The sequence below is a fragment of the Oncorhynchus mykiss genome, chromosome 24 (genome assembly GCF_057628025.1).
Source record: "Oncorhynchus mykiss isolate SJ-2025 chromosome 24, ASM5762802v1, whole genome shotgun sequence".
Classification (NCBI taxonomy): Eukaryota; Metazoa; Chordata; class Actinopteri; order Salmoniformes; family Salmonidae; genus Oncorhynchus; species Oncorhynchus mykiss.
In genome coordinates, this window is record NC_143045.1 from 9,992,590 (window position 1) to 10,011,579 (window position 18,990).

General features: G+C 43.2%; 1 protein-coding gene and 1 pseudogene across 3 annotated transcripts in view; one reads left to right on the plus strand and one right to left on the minus strand.

Annotated features, from left to right (window-relative positions):
* lsamp (limbic system associated membrane protein) overlaps positions 1-18,990 on the plus strand; it is a 1,014,422-nt gene that overhangs the window by 898,322 nt on the left and 97,110 nt on the right. The gene's annotated exons all lie outside the window — the stretch shown is intronic.
* On the minus strand, positions 6,108-18,278 carry LOC149972359 (protein ZBED11-like; annotated as a pseudogene).

The window sequence follows — 18,990 nt, forward strand, 5'->3', positions numbered from 1 at the left end:
AAGCCACACCCGTTGTTGACAGGTGTATGAAATCGAGCACACAGACATGCAGTCTGCATTGACAAACATTGGCAGTAGAATGGCCTTACTGAAGTGCTCAGTAACTTTCAACGTGGCACCGTCATAGGATGCCACCTTGCCACAAGTCAGTTTATCAATTTATTTCCCTGCTATAGCTTCCCCGATTAACTGTAAGTGCTGTTATTGTGAAGTGGAAACGTCTAGGAGCAACAACGGCTCAGCCGTGAAGTGGTAGGCCACACAAGCTTACAGAACGGGACCACTGAGTGCTGAAGTGTTTAGCGCATAAAAACCCTCATTACCAAGTTCCAAACCACCTCTGGAAGCAACGTCAGCACAAGATCTGTTTGTCAGTAGCTTCATGAATTGGGTTTCCATGGTCGAGCAGTCGCACACAAGCCTAAGATTACATGTGCAATGCCAAGCGTCGGCTGGAGTGATGTAAAGCTCGCCACCATTGGACTCTGGAGCAGTGGGAACGCGTTCTCTGGAGTGATGAATCCTGCTTCAACATCTGGCAGTCCAATGGACAAATCTGTGTTTCCCGGATGCCAGGAGAACGTAACCTGCCCCAATGCATAGTGCCAACTGTAACGTTTGGTGCAGGAGGAATAATGGTCTGGGGCTGTTTTTCATGGTTCAGGCTAGGCCCCTTAGTTCCAGTGAAGGGAAATCTTAACGCTACGGCATACAATGACATTCTAGACAATTCTGTGCTTCCAACTTTGTGGCACAGTTTGGGGAAGGCCCTTTCCTGTTTCAGCAGGACAATGCCCCCGTGCACAAAGTGAGGTCCATACAGAAAGTGTTTGTCGAGATCGGGGTGGAAGAACTTAACTGGCCTGCACAAAGCCCTGAATTCAACCTCATCGAACACTTTTGGGATGAATTGGAACACCAACTGCAAGCCAGGCCTAATCGTCCAACATCAGTGCCCGAACTCACTAATGCACTTGTGGCTGAATGGAAGCAAGTCTCTGCAGCAATGTTCTACCATCTAGTGGAAAGCCTTCCGAGATGAGAGGAGGCTGGTATAGCAGCAAAGGGGGGACCAACTCCATATTATTGCCCATGATTTTGGAATGAGATGTTCGACAAGCTGGTGTCCACATACCCTACATGACCAAAAGTATGTCACCATAGTTACATAAAAGTAATATGTCACTTCAAGTAACGTGTTAGTTCAGTTAAATGACACCATTTTGACATATTCAAATGGGACTATGTTGCTTGTGTATATACAGAGGAAATTCCAACCTAAGCAATGTGAGTGTATTCTAATACACATTGCTACCATGATATCCAAGTCATCATGACCCTATAGACTAGAGGGAATAGAGACATGACCTCTTGAACCTGGTAGAGCTGACGATTGGAGGTTATGCCCCTGATCATAGTATTGGCTTCCAATTCGGAGAGGAATCTTATGTGGTTGAAGACTATATTGTTTGATGTTTGTGATGAAATCACTGAATATTACACTGCTCTAGTGAAAACAGGTAGACCAGGAAAGTGTCTTACCATTAATTTCTCTAAAAATACATGGAGGATATTCTTCTCTATGTAATTTAGGAAAATTGCACATAGTTGCACCCAGCATGTCATCTGGTGCTCTGTAGTCTGGCGACTTCCACGTTTCATCCATCGAGGTACGGTTACTGACCTCCGTCGAGGTCAGCAGCCAGTGGCTAGTGTATGTTTTCTTTTTGCCCCAGAAACCCCAACTCGGGGGTCACTGTAGTACAACATCAGATGAAAAACTGAAATGCATTGAGTCAATATGTATTCAACCCCTTTGTTATGGCAAGGCTAAATAAGTTCAGGAGTAGAACGTGCTAAACAATTCACATAATAAGTTTCATGGAATAATTTTGTGTGCAATAATAATGTTTAACGTGATTTTTGAATGACTACCTCGTCTCTGTAACCCACACATACAATTATCTGTAAGGTCCCTCAGTCGAGCAGTGAATTTCAAACACAGATTCAACTACAAAGACCAGGGAGGTTTTCCAATGCCTACCAAAGAATCTGGCATCACGTTTGCATCTAGGCACTAAAGTAATACTGCTTCAAATGTGGCAAAGCAATTCACTTTTTGTCCTGAATACAAAGTGTTATGTTTGGAGCGAATCCAATATAGCACATAACGGAGTACCACTCTGTATATTTTCAAGCATAGTGGTGGCTGCATCATGTTATGGGTATGCGTGTAATTGTTAAGTATTGGGGAGTTTTTCAGGATAAATAAGAAACAGAATGGAGCTAAGCACAAGCAAAATCTTAGAGGAAAACCTAGTTTAGTCTGCTTTCCACCAGACACTGGGAGATGAATTCACCTTTCAGCAGGATAATAACCTAAAACATAAGGCCAAATCTATACTTGCTTACCAAGAAGACAGTGAATATTAATTTTACAGTTTTGACATAAATCTGCTTGAAGATCTATGGCAAGACCTGATGATGGTTAGCGTGAAGAATTCTGAAAATAATAATGGGCAAATCTTGCACAATCCAAGTGTGGAAAGCTCTTCGAGACTTACCCAGAAAGACTCACAGCTGTAATCACTTCCAGTGTGCTTCTACAACGTATCGACTCAGGGTTGTGAATACTTATATAAATGGGATATTTCTGTATTTCATTTTCAAGAAATTAGATCAAATGTCTAAAAAAAACATTTTCATGTATATTTCATTTCATGTAATAGATTTAATACATTTTGAATTCAGGCTGTAATACAACCAAATGTGGAATAGGTCAAGGGGTAGGAATACTTTATGAAGCCACTGTATAGTAAATTGTATCAATTGTTAACGTGAAAAAATTATCCTCAGAGATAGTCTCCCTTTTACACTTTCATAGTCGACTGTTCATATTTCATGCTATGCAGCAGGTTCTAATAAGGGCCTGTTTTTCCAGCATCGAAGCCAAGCGCTAGAAAAACAATGCTTAGGCCTAAGAAGACGGAAGCACTGAAGTTGCTCATCACAATCCATTGTTCAAAGTGTGTATAATTCCCTTTTCAAACAGTAGGCTTTTCAACAAATAAAAAAACAACTTTGCTTATCGCGATTCTCGCCACATAGGCAGATCCTTTACACTGTAGAAACAGATCCCCTCCCCTTGTTATTTTGCTATTGTTTGAGTTACAATGTTTTTTCTCTCAAATTTGTCCTTGTTTATCTTAAGTGCTAAATTGATGTGCGATAATAGCTCATGTCAGAAAGGAAGAGTGAAATACAGCCTGACGCTAATTGTTCTCTTCTTAAGCAGCTGTAGCTTAACAATTCACCAAAGTGCTTTGGAATGAGAATCATGGCAAAGGAGTATGATGTAATTCCGTCCAGTCTCTTTTATTATTTGTGCGTTTATTCTGAGGATTATCACATGTTATTATGAATAGTCTCCTAACTCACTGCTGTGATTGTCAATCAATATAATCTTCAGTGGTCTCCGTAAACATTTCTTGTGTCGGAATACATGGACAAGAGAAAACGGTGGGGTATTGATGGTTATGATAGCCATTGTAAAGGATAAGGCAAACCGAGATTCCAGTATACAATTTTAACATATCTAATAATATGATCGTAATGTGAGTTCACAATTGAAAGGTATTGTAGCATGTCTTCAGAATGGTAAGTATACAGTAGGCCTACGTCACACCTACTGTACTGTATTTCTTGAAACGCTGGACAATCACAAGCACCAGAAAGCAAATGGTGTTATCTGTTATCTGTTCCCCAGTCAAGGAAGCAGTTCTTTGTTTGAGATGAAGCTAGGGTTAGAGAAGGACACACTGATCATTGTCAAACAGCCAGAAATGTACAGCGGCTAATAGCCAAGGAGGTCCTGAGGTGAATATACAGTGGCTTGCGAAAGTATTCACCCATCTTGGCATTTTTCCTATTTTGTTGCCTTATAACCTGTAATTAAAATATATTTTTTTTGGGGGGGGCTTGTATCATTTGATTTACACAACATGCCTACCACTTTGAAGATGGAAAATATGTTTTATTGTGAAACAAACAAGAAATAAGACAAAAAAACGGAAAACTTGAGAGTGCAGAACTATTCACCCTTCCCCCCCAAAGGAAACCCCAACATAACGTGTCTTAATAGAGCGTTGGGCCAACAAGCAACATATTTTTATTGTGAAACAAACAAGAAATAAAACAAAAAAACTTGAGCATGCATAACTATTCAATCCTCCAGCCAATACATTGTAGAGCCAGCCACCTTTTGCAGCAATTACAACTGCATGTCTCTTGGGGTATGTCTCCATAAGCTTGGCACATCTAGCCACTGGGATTTTTGCCCATTCTTCAAGGCAAAACTGCTCCAGCTCCTTCAAGTTGGATGGTTTCCGCTGGTGTACAGCAATCTTTAAGTCATACCACAGATTCTCAATTGGATTGAGGTCTGGGCTTTGACTAGGTCATTCCAAGCCCTTTAAATGTTTCCCTTTAAACCACTCGAATGCTTAGGGTCATTGTCCTGCTGGAAGGTGAACCTCCGTCCCAGTCTCAATTCGCTTGAAACAGGTTTCCCTCAAGAATTTCCCTGTATTTAGCGTCATCCATCATTCCTTCAAGTCTGACCAGTTTCCCAGTCCCTACCGATGATAAACATCCCCTCAGCATGATGCTGCCACCACCATGCTTCACTGTGGGGATGGATTTCTCGGGGTGTTTGGGTTTGCTCCAGACATAGCATGTTCCGTGATGGCGAAAAGCTCAATTATAGTCTCATCTGACCAGAGTACCTTCTTCCATATGTTTGGGGAGTCTCCAACATGCCTTTTGGCGAACACTAAACATGTTTGCTTATTTTTTTCTTTAACCAATGGCTTTTTTCTGGCCACTCTTGCGTAAAGCCCAGCTCTGTGTAGTGAACGGCTTAAAGTGGTCTTATGGACAGATACTCCTATCTCCGCTGTGGAGCTTTGCAGCCCCTTCAGGGTAATCTTTGGTCTCTTTGTTGCCTCTCTGATTAATGCCCTCCTTGCCTGGTCCGTGAGTTTTGGTGGGCGGCCCACTCATGGCAGGTTTTTTTTGGTGCTTTCTTTCCATTTTTTAATAATGGATTTAATGGTGCTCTGTGGGATGTTCAAAGTTTCAGATATTTTTTATAACCCAACCCTGATCTGTACTTCTCCACAACTTTGCCCCTGACCTGTTTGGAGAGTTCCTTGGACTTCATGGTGCCACTTGCTTGGTGGTCCCCCTTGCTTAGTGGTGTTGACTCTGGGGCCTTCCATAACAGGTGTGTGTGTGTGTATATATATATATATATATATATATATATCTAAGTTTCACATGATCTAAGTTTATATATATATATCTAAGTTTCACATGATCTGTCACATGATCTCAGTGTGTGTGTGTAATATATATATATATATATATATATATATATATATATATGTATATATATATATATACACTGAGATCATGTGAAACTTAGATTGCACACAGGTGGACTTTATTTAACTAATTATGTGACTTATGAAGGTAATTGGTTGCACTAGATCTTATCTAGGGTGCTTCATAGCAAAGGGGGTGAATACATATGTTCGCATCACTTTTCAATTTTTTTAATTTTTAAATATTTTTTTTTACACAACTTATTTTTTTCAATTTCACTTCACCAATTTGGACTATTTTGTGTATGTTCATTACATAAAATCCAAATAAAAATCAGTTTAAATTACAGGTTGTAATGCAACAAAATAGGAAAAACGCCAAGGAGGGTGAATACTTTTGCAAGGCACTGTAGTATATTCGCTGTGTGCTTGTGAGACAGAGTGGGTAGGCCGATGAATGTCAATATATATGCATTGCTTGTGCACATTGCACATGTCATCAAGCGTGTGTGCGTCTTCAATACCGTTACGTAAAGTGCCTCGGGGGTAATTCTACATTAAAACATTAAAACTGTCAGCCGGGCGGCCTGTGCTTTTTTGCTCCTGGAGGGTTTTTTGAGGCATTTGATCTCCTGATGGTTGGTGGGAAACGACCGCTCAGCCCTCCCTCTCACTAATGACCATGAAGGGTCTCACACACAGGGATTAAGGAGTTTAGCCCGGTCAAGACAGGCGAACACCCTCCTCCTCAGCATGGAGGAGATCACCCTGTGTGGAAGAAATAAAGACAAAAAAAGGGGAGAGGTGGGATAGAGAGTGAAATTTCGAGAGAGGATGGGAAGGAAGATATAGAAAAAAGAGGAAGGCTAGCTTCCCATGTCAGAGAGTCCGTCAGGCGAGGGTGTGCATTGTTCATGCGATATGCTTTTTTGTAGTCATTGTCACTGTGTGAGGGATGTGTGTGTGTGTGTGTGTGTGTGTGTGTGTGTGCGAGCGGAGGGCACAGGTCCTGTGGGGGGGTTGTGTTCCTCTTTGAAGTTTCAATTAGAAATAACTTTATTGCTCATAGCTCCCTTGAGACGGTAATCAATCTCTGTCTTCAATAAAGACAGGCCTGTTTGTCAACGAGAGAGCTTTACACCCTCTGGGTTTGGTGGATACCCAGGTGATGGGTTTTCACCATGACCGTACCCAATGGTGGGCTGATACATCAAAATCCATAATCCCTTGATTTAATCATTTATTTTCTGTCCTTGTAGGTCCAACATCGAGACACAGAGAGAGAGAGAGAGAGAGAGAGAGAGTGAAAGCCTCAGCCTATACTTGATTTAAACCCTGAAGTACTCATCATTTTGGATTCATTCATTCTGTTTATTATAACAGTGAAAATGTGAGCATGGCTTTTGACTGGATTTTACATTTCAGGTTGACTGGTTCAATGTAGTTCTCCACAGTTGATCTAATCCACAGCTAAAAGGTCGACACAGTTCTCTGTAAAAACCGATGCCATTTAAATTGTTTCTGTATAAAGGAACATTCGTACCCGCAAACTCTTAACCTTTCGAGAACATGTTACTGTAGGTTACTATTATCATAACTATCTCCATAATACATAGTACATGAATTATGGAGCGTCTCCATTTAACCCAACATATACTGTACATATGAATCCATAACATAATCGAAAGGCATTCTTTTTAGGCAATTTAATAATCCAGTTCTACTTTTTTAAAGGTGCTTATTGTAGAACAGAACGGACTATACTGTGGCTCAGCGTTGACCTGTCTTTAAAATGGAGGACACACAAATCATTCTCTTGTGATCTTGTCTAGTCAGGCCAAATCTTTACTTAAATCCTGTTCTCTGTCTTCCGTTGTTGATGTGCATGTGGGTGTATGTGTGCACGTGAGAGAGGGAGAGAAGGAGAGAGAGAAATAGAGGAACAGAGAGAGAAAGATAGAGAGACCGATATAGGGAGTGGGCAGGGCGGGTTGTTTACAGGTTTCCCCAGGCGTTGTGGATATCGGAGGGTATCAATGGCTCAGTTCAGCCCTCTATGTCCTATGCAAAGACAGTGACACCCTGGTCCTCTGTGCACTGCCCTTTGACAATAGTAGACAGTGCAGAGGCCCCATGCATTGATCTCCTTCTCTCTCATTGACAGTACGGCATCACACAACAGCAGTCTATGTGTGGAGATGTGTGCACCCTAGGTTGTGCAAGGAGCGTAAGTAATTGAGGTTATCTTTACGGGGGATTGAAAATGACTTGGGCTGAAAATCTGCTCAAGCATAGATTTCTCTGAAATGACTAAGAATAGCATTCTCTAGGATCAGTGTTAAAGGATGAGCTCTCAGGTATGGTGACAGCGATACCAGTTTTCTTCCGACTTTAACAATCACCAAATCAAAATGAGGAGCAATTGTAAACCGGGGAGGCTGGTTAATGATGATCCACTCCAGTAAGAAAATAGAGAAAAAGTAAAGGATATTAAGTATTTCAGAATGCCTTTGCTCACATTTCCTCTCCTCTTAACCCGGGGATAGGGTGGAATGTAAAACAGGCCTCAACACTCTCTCTTTTTCTTTCTGTGTGTGTGTGTGTGTGTGTGTGTGTGTGTGTGTGTGTGTGTGTGTGGCATCTCAGGGACTCTGGGTACTCTATCGATTGTTGGAAGGGGGTTATGTTTTATTAAACAGAGGGGAGGATTAGTAGTGTCAGAGGGGGTTGGGTGATGTGCTCCTGCTGTCAGTGTGGTGCCTCTCCTCTCCTACCCCTTCCCCCCTTTTAATCCACTCTCCCTCCGACACTCCCCCTCTCTTTATCTCCCGTCTTCTCTTTCCTCATCCCCACCTCCATTTTTCTCTTCTACTTTTCACGCCCACTCTTTCCCACCCCCACCCCCCACTTCCTCTAGTTTCTTTATGGGGTAAACCTGTAGATAAACCCAGGGTAGCTGATAGGACCAGTGCGTGGGACCGCTGATTATAGAGTCCACAGAGGGATGGGTAGGGAATATCAGCAGGAAGGACCCGGGCGCTGAGGGTAGCAGTCTACTGCAGTGCCTGAACCACTACTTCCTCTGCTGCCCGGAGAGAGAGAGAGAAATCCCCTAAGATTAACATCCGGCCTGCAGGTGATAATTGGCGGACACCTTGTACTATTCCATTCTCCCCGTCAGAGCACCTCCAAACACTTCCAAACATGGTTTAACCATGATGGTAAAGCACAGGGTAGCTATTTTAGGGTTCATCGTCAATGTATTGATTTCTTCATATTTTTCTCTCCAATGGCTTGGAGTCGCGCTGTCAGACTGATTGATTGGGGGGAGTTGGGGTGTGTGTGTGGGGTGCGGGGGGGGGGGGGGGGGGTTGGTGCTTGAGTACAGAGCATCATTATTCCCATGTGGCATTAAAAATGGAACATGTGGCCATTCAGATCCCTGATTGCTATAGGCTTATATCACATAGAAAGTCTAGTTTAGAGTGGCATCTATAAAGTGAAACAGGTTGTCAATGTTCTCGCCTCATCTTCCACTGCACCTGTATTCACTGAGAGAGAAGATGATGATGTCTCTGAGATGAACATTGTCAGATTGCCTGCAGATTTGAACAGCTTTCCATTCCTGAGGTAGAATTGAAACAATACGATGGTCGAATGGAAGGTTAGTGGAGTGTCTTGTGAAGACATAACCAATTCGAACAAGATTGTAGAAAATGACACAGAATAGAATCTAATGTCCTCTCCAGCCAGCGAAAACCTGCATATGATGTGTATCAATGCGTTCACTGATCAATAATTCAAACCTTGTGCGAAGTAGATGTCCAACTCAATTAAAGACAAGGAAGCTAGCGATTGGCAGTGGAGATACTGAAGCCAAACTATTAGAAGCTAATTTAACACACAAATAAAGAGCTTTATTCAAACAATCTCGCCATCTTATTGGCAAACATAACAGTAGGCATGGATCCAGCTTGGAACTGTGCTGTGCTACATAGTAGGACTGTTTTTGAAGTGTGCCAGTAGTTTATGTGTAATTCTTTTGGAATTGTGTTCCGAGCTGTAACTCACAAACAAAGGATACGGCTGGGGACCTTTCATTCTGGCTGCAGTACGCAGGGATCTAAATGGAATTAACCCTGCAGGACTATCAGACATAATTAAATGTCAGGTGCACTTATTCCTTTTCACCGCCATGCTCATTAACCTTAGGGGTTCAATATGTCAGCCAAACTAACCTTTTCATGCATCCGTCTTATGGAAATGTTTATCCACACTCAACTGAATGAGCTCAACCAGCCCTGTCGTAATAATTTATGCACCAACAGTTCCCTTTTTTGGTGGAAGGTGTTTTAACATGTTCATATGAGAGTAATTTATTGTAAATGCATTGCCCTCTCATATGGATGAAGTTATGAAAACATTAAGGTGTATTACCTCCCATTGGGCGTGAGCTTTAGTTATGCCTGCATGCATGTTGACACCCCTTTGTTATGGTTGTATGTGGCATTTTGCAGTTGTTATTTGGTTTGTACTGACAATCCATTTTAAGGTGAATTTCCTTGATATGAAGTGAAAAGAAAATGCCATGAGTGACACTTGAAATATTACCGCTGTGTAAGCATACACAGTAACTATTCTTAGACTGTTCAATTACTTATTTACAGTGCCTTGCGAAAGTATTCGGCCCCCTTGAACTTTGCGACCTTTTGGCACATTTCAGGCTTCAAACATAAAGATATAAAACTGTATTTTTTTGTGAAGAATCAACAACAAGTGGGACACAATCATGAAGTGGAACGACATTTATTGGATATTTCAAACTTTTTTAACAAATCAAAAACTGAAAAATTGGGCGTGCAAAATTATTCAGCCCCTTTACTTTCAGTGCAGCAAACTCTCTCCAGAAGTTCAGTGAGGATCTCTGAATGATCCAATGTTGACCTAAATGACTAATGATGATAAATACAATCCACCTGTGTGTAATCAAGTCTCCGTATAAATGCACCTGCACTGTGATAGTCTCAGAGGTCCGTTAAAAGCGCAGAGAGCATCATGAAGAACAAGGAACACACCAGGCAGGTCCGAGATACTGTTGTGAAGAAGTTTAAAGCCGGATTTGGATACAAAAAGATTTCCCAAGCTTTAAACATCCCAAGGAGCACTGTGCAAGCGATAATATTGAAATGGAAGGAGTATCAGACCACTGCAAATCTACCAAGACCTGGCCGTCCCTCTAAACTTTCAGCTCATACAAGGAGAAGACTGATCAGAGATGCAGCCAAGAGGCCCATGATCACTCTGGATGAACTGCAGAGATCTACAGCTGAGGTGGGAGACTCTGTCCATAGGACAACAATCAGTCGTATATTGCACAAATCTGGCCTTTATGGAAGAGTGGCAAGAAGAAAAAGGGAACAGGTGGGAAACGGGGTGAATGGGTAGTCAGAGGAGACAAGGAACAGCTGGGGGAAAGCGGGGGAGAAAAGGTAACCTAACAACGACCAGCAGAGGGAGACAGGGTGAAGGGAAAGGACAGAGACAAGACACAACATGACAGTACATGACAATTAGGCCCTAATCTATGGATTTCACATGAGTGGGAATACAGATATGCATCTGTTGGTCACAGATGGGTAGGGATCAGAAAACCAGTCAGTATCTTTTGTGATAACCATTTGCCTCTTGTAGCGCGACACTTCTCCTTCGCAAAGAATTGATCAGTCTGATTGTGGCCTGTGGAATGTTGTCCCACTCCTCTTTAATGGTTGCGTGAAGTTGCTGGATATTGGCGGGAACTGGAACACACTGTCGTACACGGTGATCCAGAGCATCCCAAACATGCTTATGGCTATGCATTTTCATGCTGAAACATGAGGTGATGACGGCAGATGAATGGCACGACAATGGGCCTCGAGATCTCGTCACGGCATCTCTGTGCATCCAAATTGCCATCGATAAAATGCAATTGTGCTCGTTGTCCATAGATTCCTGCCCATACCATAACCCTACCGCCAGCATGGGTCACTCGTTTGACAACGTTGACATCAGTACATCGCTCGCCCACACAATGCCATTTTCATATATTACACTGCAGAAGATAGCAAAAATCGGTCTGCCATCTGCCTGATACAGTTGAAACCAGTATTCATCCATGAAGAGCATACTTCTCCAGCATACCAGTGGCCATTAAAGGTGAGCATTTGCCCACTGAAGTCGATTACAATGCCGAACTGCAGTCAGGTCAAGACCCTGGTGAGGACAATGACCACGCAGGCGAGCTTCCGTGACAGTTTTTGCAGACATTCTTTGGTTGTAGGCTGTGGTTGTGAGGCCAGTTGGACGCACTGCCAAATTTTTGAAACGATGTTGGAGGCGGCTTATGGTAGAGAAATTAACATCAAATTGTCTGGCAACAGTTCTAGTGGACATTCTTGCAGTCAACATGACAATTGCATGCTCCCACAAAACTTGAGACATCTGTGGCAATGTGTTGTTTGCCAAAATCTTTTGAGAGCAACATCATCCCTACAACAACACCTGCTACATGGCTTTCTGGCAGAGGCTAATGCCAGGTTTGATGACTTACTACTGCACAACAATGTCAGATGGCTCAGCAAAGGCAGGGTTTTGGAATGCTTTTGGGACATTCGGGAATAAATAAAAGCTTTCTTATCAGAGCAAAAGAGTGTCAAGGCAACTCAGTTTTCTGAGTTTTTGAAGGATGCAGAGAATATATAAAAAATAAAATAAAAAGTTGTTATTCAATTGGGAAGTGCCTGGAGTAAGCCTTTTAAGCATTCATTTAGGAACTCAGGGTTGTTTATTGATGATGTTATAACCCACAAATAGTGACTAATGGTCGTTGAGGCAGAGTGCACCTTGGATCTGCCGTTCGTCTCTGACCTTGCCCAAGGATACCTACCGCTCCTGAGGCTTTTAGCCTCCCAATCAATACTCTGTCATTTACCTTGAGACAGGCTCCATGTAGCACAGTAGCATGACTAGTATCTCCAATTAAACAGATTTCACCTCACAGATACCAGGAAATCAGCGGCAGAGAATCACTGCCATTTCAATCGCTACTGGGCCCTGAAGATGAGATGTGAAGGATCGAAAGGTTAAAGCTATCGACGAAAGCATTCAGGAAATGTGAGCTATACCACAGAGAAGTCATCTGCCGGCTGGGGCTGTTCATCACATTGTGGTGTCGTGGCCCCAGGAAATAAGTCTCTTATCGTGGTTAATGTTCCTTTTCTCTGTCTCGGGGTGCGCACATTCACACCATTTAATTCACCAGGGTTCTCCTGATGATGACACTAGGGCAATTTATATAGCAGCTGATGAACGGAAGGTGTGTGTCTGTCTTTTTGTCTGTGTGCGTGTTTTCACCCACTCTGTGTAAACTAATATTGTGTAGTACTCCAAACATTGCATACTGTAGTCCAGGGGAACCCAACTATTATTTACATTTTTTAAAAAAAATGTTTAATGAGGCAAGTCAGTTAAGAACAAATGTTTATTTACAATGACGGCCTACCCTGGCCAAACCGTAGTCTGGGCGATCCTGGGCCAGCATGGCCGGATGTGATACAGCCTGGAATCGAACCAGGGTCTGTAGCGACGCCTCTAGCAATGGGCGGCCCCGGTGCACAACTGAGCAAGAGGACAAGTACATATGTGAATCTAGATTGAGAAACAGACGCCTCACAAGTCCTCAACTGGCAGCTTCATTAAATAGTACCCACAAAACACCAGTCTCAACGTCAACAGTGAAGAGGCGACTCCGGGACGCTGGCCTTCTAGGCAGATGTCTATGTTCCTTTGCCCATCTTAATCTTTTCTTTTTATTGGCCAGTCTGAGATATGTATTTTTCTTTGCAGCATCCCGGAGTCGCCTCTTCACTGTTGACGTTGAGACTGGTGTTTTGTGGGTACTATTTAATGAAGCTGCCAGTTGAGGACTTGTGAGGCGTCTGTTTCTCAAACTAGACACTCTAATGTACTTGTCCTCTTGCTCAGTTGTGCAACGGGGCCTCCCACTCCTCTTTCTATTCTGATTAGAGCCAGTTTGCACTGTTCTGTGAAGGGAATAATACATAGCGTTGTACTAGATCTTCAGTTTCTTGTCAATTTCTCGCATGGAATAGCCTTCATTTCTCAGAACAAGAATATACTGACAAGTGTCAGAAGACAGGCCTTTGTTTCTAGCCATTTTGAGCCTGTAATCGAACCCACAAATGCTGATGCTCCAGATACTCAACTAGTCTAAAGAAGGACAGATTGTTGCTTCTTTCATCAGCACAAACGTTTTCAGCTGTGCTAACATAATTGCAAAAGGTATTCTAATGATCAATTAGCCTTTTAAATTGATAAACTTGGATTAGCTAACACAATGTGCCATTGGAACACAGGAGTGATGGTTGCTGATAATAGGCTTCTGTAAGCCAATGCAGATATTCCATAAAGAATCTGCCGTTTCCAGCTACAATTGTCATTTACAAATTAACAATTAACAACAATCTTCCCCCAAGATGGCATAGCAGTTCAGACGTATTTTTGTCCTCGTCCTGTCGTGTCCCGTATATATATATTTACAACTTTTTCTTTTTTTTTTTCACATACATTTTTAATTTTCCAAAAACTCATCTTCAGAACACTCTCCTGCAATCCGCTTCACCAATTTATATTTATATAAAAAAGTATTATTTACCTCAGATCTGTGATCCTCCGAGAGGCTAGCCAGAAATTAGCCAGAAGCTAGCCGGGAGCTAGCCAGAAGCTGGTCCAGAAGCTACTCTGAAGCTGGTTCAGGGGCTAGTTCAGAAGCTAGTTAGCTTATTTACTGGCTAATCGTTGGTACTCAGCTGACCACGGTCTATGGTCATCGGCTGTCCTTTGGCTCGATAATCTATCGCCAGTTTTGTACGGCGCGGTGCAGCGCAGCGCGGCTCGGAGCGGAACATATCGGACCAATTTTTCTCTGCATGTCCCTGGATTTCGGCCGCTGGCTCTGGACGTCCATGCCTGGATCTCGCAGCTAGCTAGCTGCTATCCGTGTGACTATCGGCTTTCGTCGATTCCGGAGCTAACATAAATTGTTCCGGAGCTAGCCAGCTGAAGAGTTCCATCAATCACTCCTGGGCTGCAGTCACCTATCTGGACCCGTTTTGCTGCCTACGCGGAGCCCCACCGGGCCTTCACGACTGGACTGCCGACGTTGTCTACCCGAGGGAATTGTCCGGCTGGCTCCTCCGGCGCAACGTTGCCTGGGCGCCCATCTGCTGCCTGCTAGCCGTTGGCTATCTTATCGGCTGCTATCTGAATAGACAATCGGACAACTTTTATTTTAATTTATTTATTTATTTTTCTTCTTGGGCCTCTATAACTATATTTATTGTTTTTATTTTTGTTGTTGTTGTGTGATTTGGATTAATCCCCTCTACCACACGGAAACCCACTAATCTACTGACGGAACGCAAGAGTTGGCTAATAACAGACCTCCATCCTATGCTAGCTTGCTCCTATGCTAGCTTGCTACCGATTTAGCTGTCTAAATCGCCGTGAACCCCAACCAACCTGTCCACTCACTGGACCCTTTTGATCACTCGACTGAGCATGCCTCTCCTTAATGTCAATATGCCTTGTCCATTGCTGTTCTGGTTAGTGTTTATTGGCTTATTTCACTGTAGAGCCTCTAGTCCTGCTCATTATACCTTATCCAACCTATTAGTTCCACCACCCACACATGCAATGACATCTCCTGGTTTCAATGATGTTTCTAGAGACAATATCTCTCTCTTCATCACTCAATACCTAGGTTTACCTCCACTGTATTCACATCCTACCTTACCTTTGTCTGTACATTATACCTTGATGCTATTTTATCAACCCCAGAAACCTCCTTTTACTCTCTGTTCCAGACGTTCTAAACGACCAATTCTTATTGCTTTTAGCTGCACCCTTATTCTACTCCTACTCTGTTCATCTGGCGATGTAGAGGTGAATCCAGGCCCTGCAGTGCCTAGCTCCACTCCTATTCCCCAGGCGCTCTCTTTTGACGTCTTCTGTAACCGTAATAGCCTTGGTTTCATGCATGTTAACATTAGAAGCCTCCTCCCTAAGTTTGTTCTATTCACTGCTTTAGCACACTCTGCCAACCCGGATGTTCTAGCTGTGTCTGAATCCTGGCTTAGGAAGACCACCAAAAATTCAGACATTTTAATTCCAAACTACAACATTTTCAGACAAGATAGAACTGCCAAAGGGGGCGGGGTTGCAATCTACTGCAAAGATAGCCTGCAGAGTTCTGTCCTACTATCCAGGTCTGTACCCAAACAATTTGAACTTCTACTTTTAAAAATCCACCTCTCTAAAAACAAGTCTCTCACCGTTGCCGCCTGCTATAGACCACCCTCTGCCCCCAGCTGTGCTCTGGACACCATATGTGAACTGATTGCCCCCCATCTTTCTTCAGAGCTTGTGCTGCTAGGCGACCTAAACTGGAACATGCTTAACACCCCAGCCATCCTACAATCTAAACTTGATGCCCTCAACCTCACACAAATTATCAATGAACCTACCAGGTACCTCCCCAAAGCCTTAAACACGGGCACCCTCATAGATATCATCCTAACCAACTTGCCCTCTAAATACACCTCTGCTGTTTTCAACCAAGATCTCAGCGATCACTGCCTCATTGCCTGCATCCGTAATGGGTCAGCGGTCAAACAACCTCCACTCATCACTGTAAAACGCTCCCTGAAACACTTCAGCGAGCAGGCCTTTCTAATCGACCTGGCCGGGGTATCCTGGAAGGATATTGATCTCATCCCGTCAGTAGAGGATGCCTGGATATATTTTTTTAATTCCTTCCTAACCATCTTAAATAAACATGCCCCATTCAAGAAATTTAGAACCAGGAACAGATATAGCCCTTGGTTCTCCCCTGACCTGACTGCCCTTAACCAACACAAAAACATCCTATGGCGTTCTGCATTAGCATCGAACAGCCCCCGTGATATGCAGCTGTTCAGGGAAGCTAGAAACCATTATACACAGGCAGTTAGAAAAGCCAAGGCTAGCTTTTTCAAGCAGAAATTTGCTTCCTGCAACACTAACTCAAAAAAGTTCTGGGACACTGTAAAGTCCATGGAGAATAAGAACACCTCCTCCCAGCTGCCCACTGCACTGAAGATAGGAAACACTGTCACCACTGATAAATCCACCATAATTGAGAATTTCAATAAGCATTTTTCTACGGCTGGCCATGCTTTCCACCTGGCTACTCCTACCCCGGTCAACAGCACTGCACCCCCCACAACAACTCGCCCAAGCCTTCTCCATTTCTCCTTCTCCCAAATCTGCTCAGCTAATGTTCTGAATGAGCTGCAAAATCTGGACCCCTACAAATCAGCCGGGCTAGACAATCTGGACCCTTTCTTTCTAAAATTATCTGCCAAAATTGTTGCCACCCCTATTACTAGCCTGTTCAACCTCTCTTTCGTGTCGTCTGAGATTCCCAAAGATTGGAAAGCAGCTGCGGTCATCCCCCTCTTCAAAGGGGGTGACACTCTTGACCCAAACTGCTACAGACCTATATCTATCCTACCATGCCTTTCTAAGGTCTTCGAAAGCCAAGTCAACAAACAGATTACCGACCATTTCGAATCTCACCATACCTTCTCTGCTATGCAATCTGGTTTCAGAGCTGGTCATGGGTGCACATCAGATAAGACCAAGATAAACTTATTTGGTTCAGATGGTGTCAAGCGTGTGTGGCGGCAACCAGGTGAGGAGTACAAAGACAAGTGTGTCTTGCCTACAGTCAAGCATGGTGGTGGGAGTGTCATGGTCTGGGGCTGCATGAGTGCTGCCCTCACTGGGGAGATACAGGTCATTGAGGGAACCATGAATGCCAACATGTACTGTGACATACTGAAGCAGAGCATGATCCCCCTCCCTTCGGAGACTGGGTCGCAGGGCAGTATTCCAACATGATAATGACCCCAAACACACCTCCAAGATGACCACTGCCTTGCTAAAGAAGCTGAGGGTAATGGTGATGGACTGGCCAAGCATGTCTCCAGACCTAAACCCTGTTGAGCATCTGTGGGGCATCCTCAAACGCAAGGCGAAGGAGTGCAAGTTCTCTAAGCTTCTGGATTGAATCAAAATGGTTGAAACATCTTTGTCTCCCTGCGTTTGCACGTTTGCAGATTTGGGAAGCGGACAATTCTTCCAGGAGAGCATTCTTGAAAAGCTCAAATTTTGTCTAGAAAGCCTGGACAGCTGTTAAAATATCACACACTGTGTTGTCCTGTCCCTGCAACTTAAAGTTCAGTTCATTAAAGTGTGATGTAATGTCTGTCAAAAATGCAACTGTTTCCATATTCTCCTCATCTTCCAAAAACTCTGAAAACTCAGTTGCCTTGTCACTCTTTTGACCTGAAAGGAAAGCTTTGATTTCATAACGAATGTCCCAAAAGCATTCCAAAACCCTGCCTTCACTGAACCCTCTGACATTGTTGTGCAGTAGTAAGTCATCAAAACTGGCATTGGCCTCTGTCAGAAAGCCTCGTAGCAGGTGGTGTTGTAGAGATGCTGTTCAGTTTCATCATCATTATCATGACCTCAGAATACTCTTTTCCCAAACTGGCACACAGGACAGATTGATGGATGACGCAGTGATGTAAGGTCAGGGTGCCCCCAGGACTCCCTGGAAAACAGTGGCACATGTTACTGAGTGGACTATCCTGGCTAAATAAATACAATTAAATGAAATGTCCTCTTTCGAACATGCAACCAGTCCCGCCCTCTTACTATCGTGGCTGGGGATCCATCTGTGGTGATGGAGACTACGGTCTTCAGATCTAGCCCTCTTTTTGTCAGCATCCCTTTGATGGTCTCATGGATATCCTATTCCCGTGTGTTTGCTTCTAGATGTGTTCAACCCAACAGCTCCTCACAGAATTCCTTCTTTGTTTCATTATACAATCTGACAAACACCAGAAGCTGTGTTATCAGTGTTATCTGTTGATTAATCCACAGCTAATGAAATGCATGGTGCATTCTGAATGGCCTCGTCAAGTTGTGAAGTTAAATCTTCAGCTAATATTTCAGTTCTCCTCATTGCTGTGGGATCTGTTTTGATATTTCCCTGAGTTCATATTTTTATTTACCTTCAAGCAAGGTGTCAGCAACTTCACACATGCATCCTTTTACCATCTCAGCGTCAGAAAATGAAAACATTTTTTTAAAAATGTTTTCCCGAAACCCAAGCTATCCTCAGTGAACACTCAATTGCATGTTGTTGGGCTGTCGGGGAATTGTGAAAGACTTTGGTGGACCTCTCATATGGGATTTGAGTTGGTTAATCTTGTTTGTTCTCACCTCCGGACTTGCTGCATGTCAGGCCCATTGGTTTTGTGCTAGTTGCGGGGAGAATGAATAGATACCTATCCGTCCACTCGTCTTTGAATAAACGGTTTTCAGCATCAACTTTTTCATTTTTTTTAACAAGCCATATTAACAAAGATACTTTTAACTAAGATCCTATCTGTGATATTAATAGATATTTCTGTTTCTTTCTGCCTGCTTGTCCCAA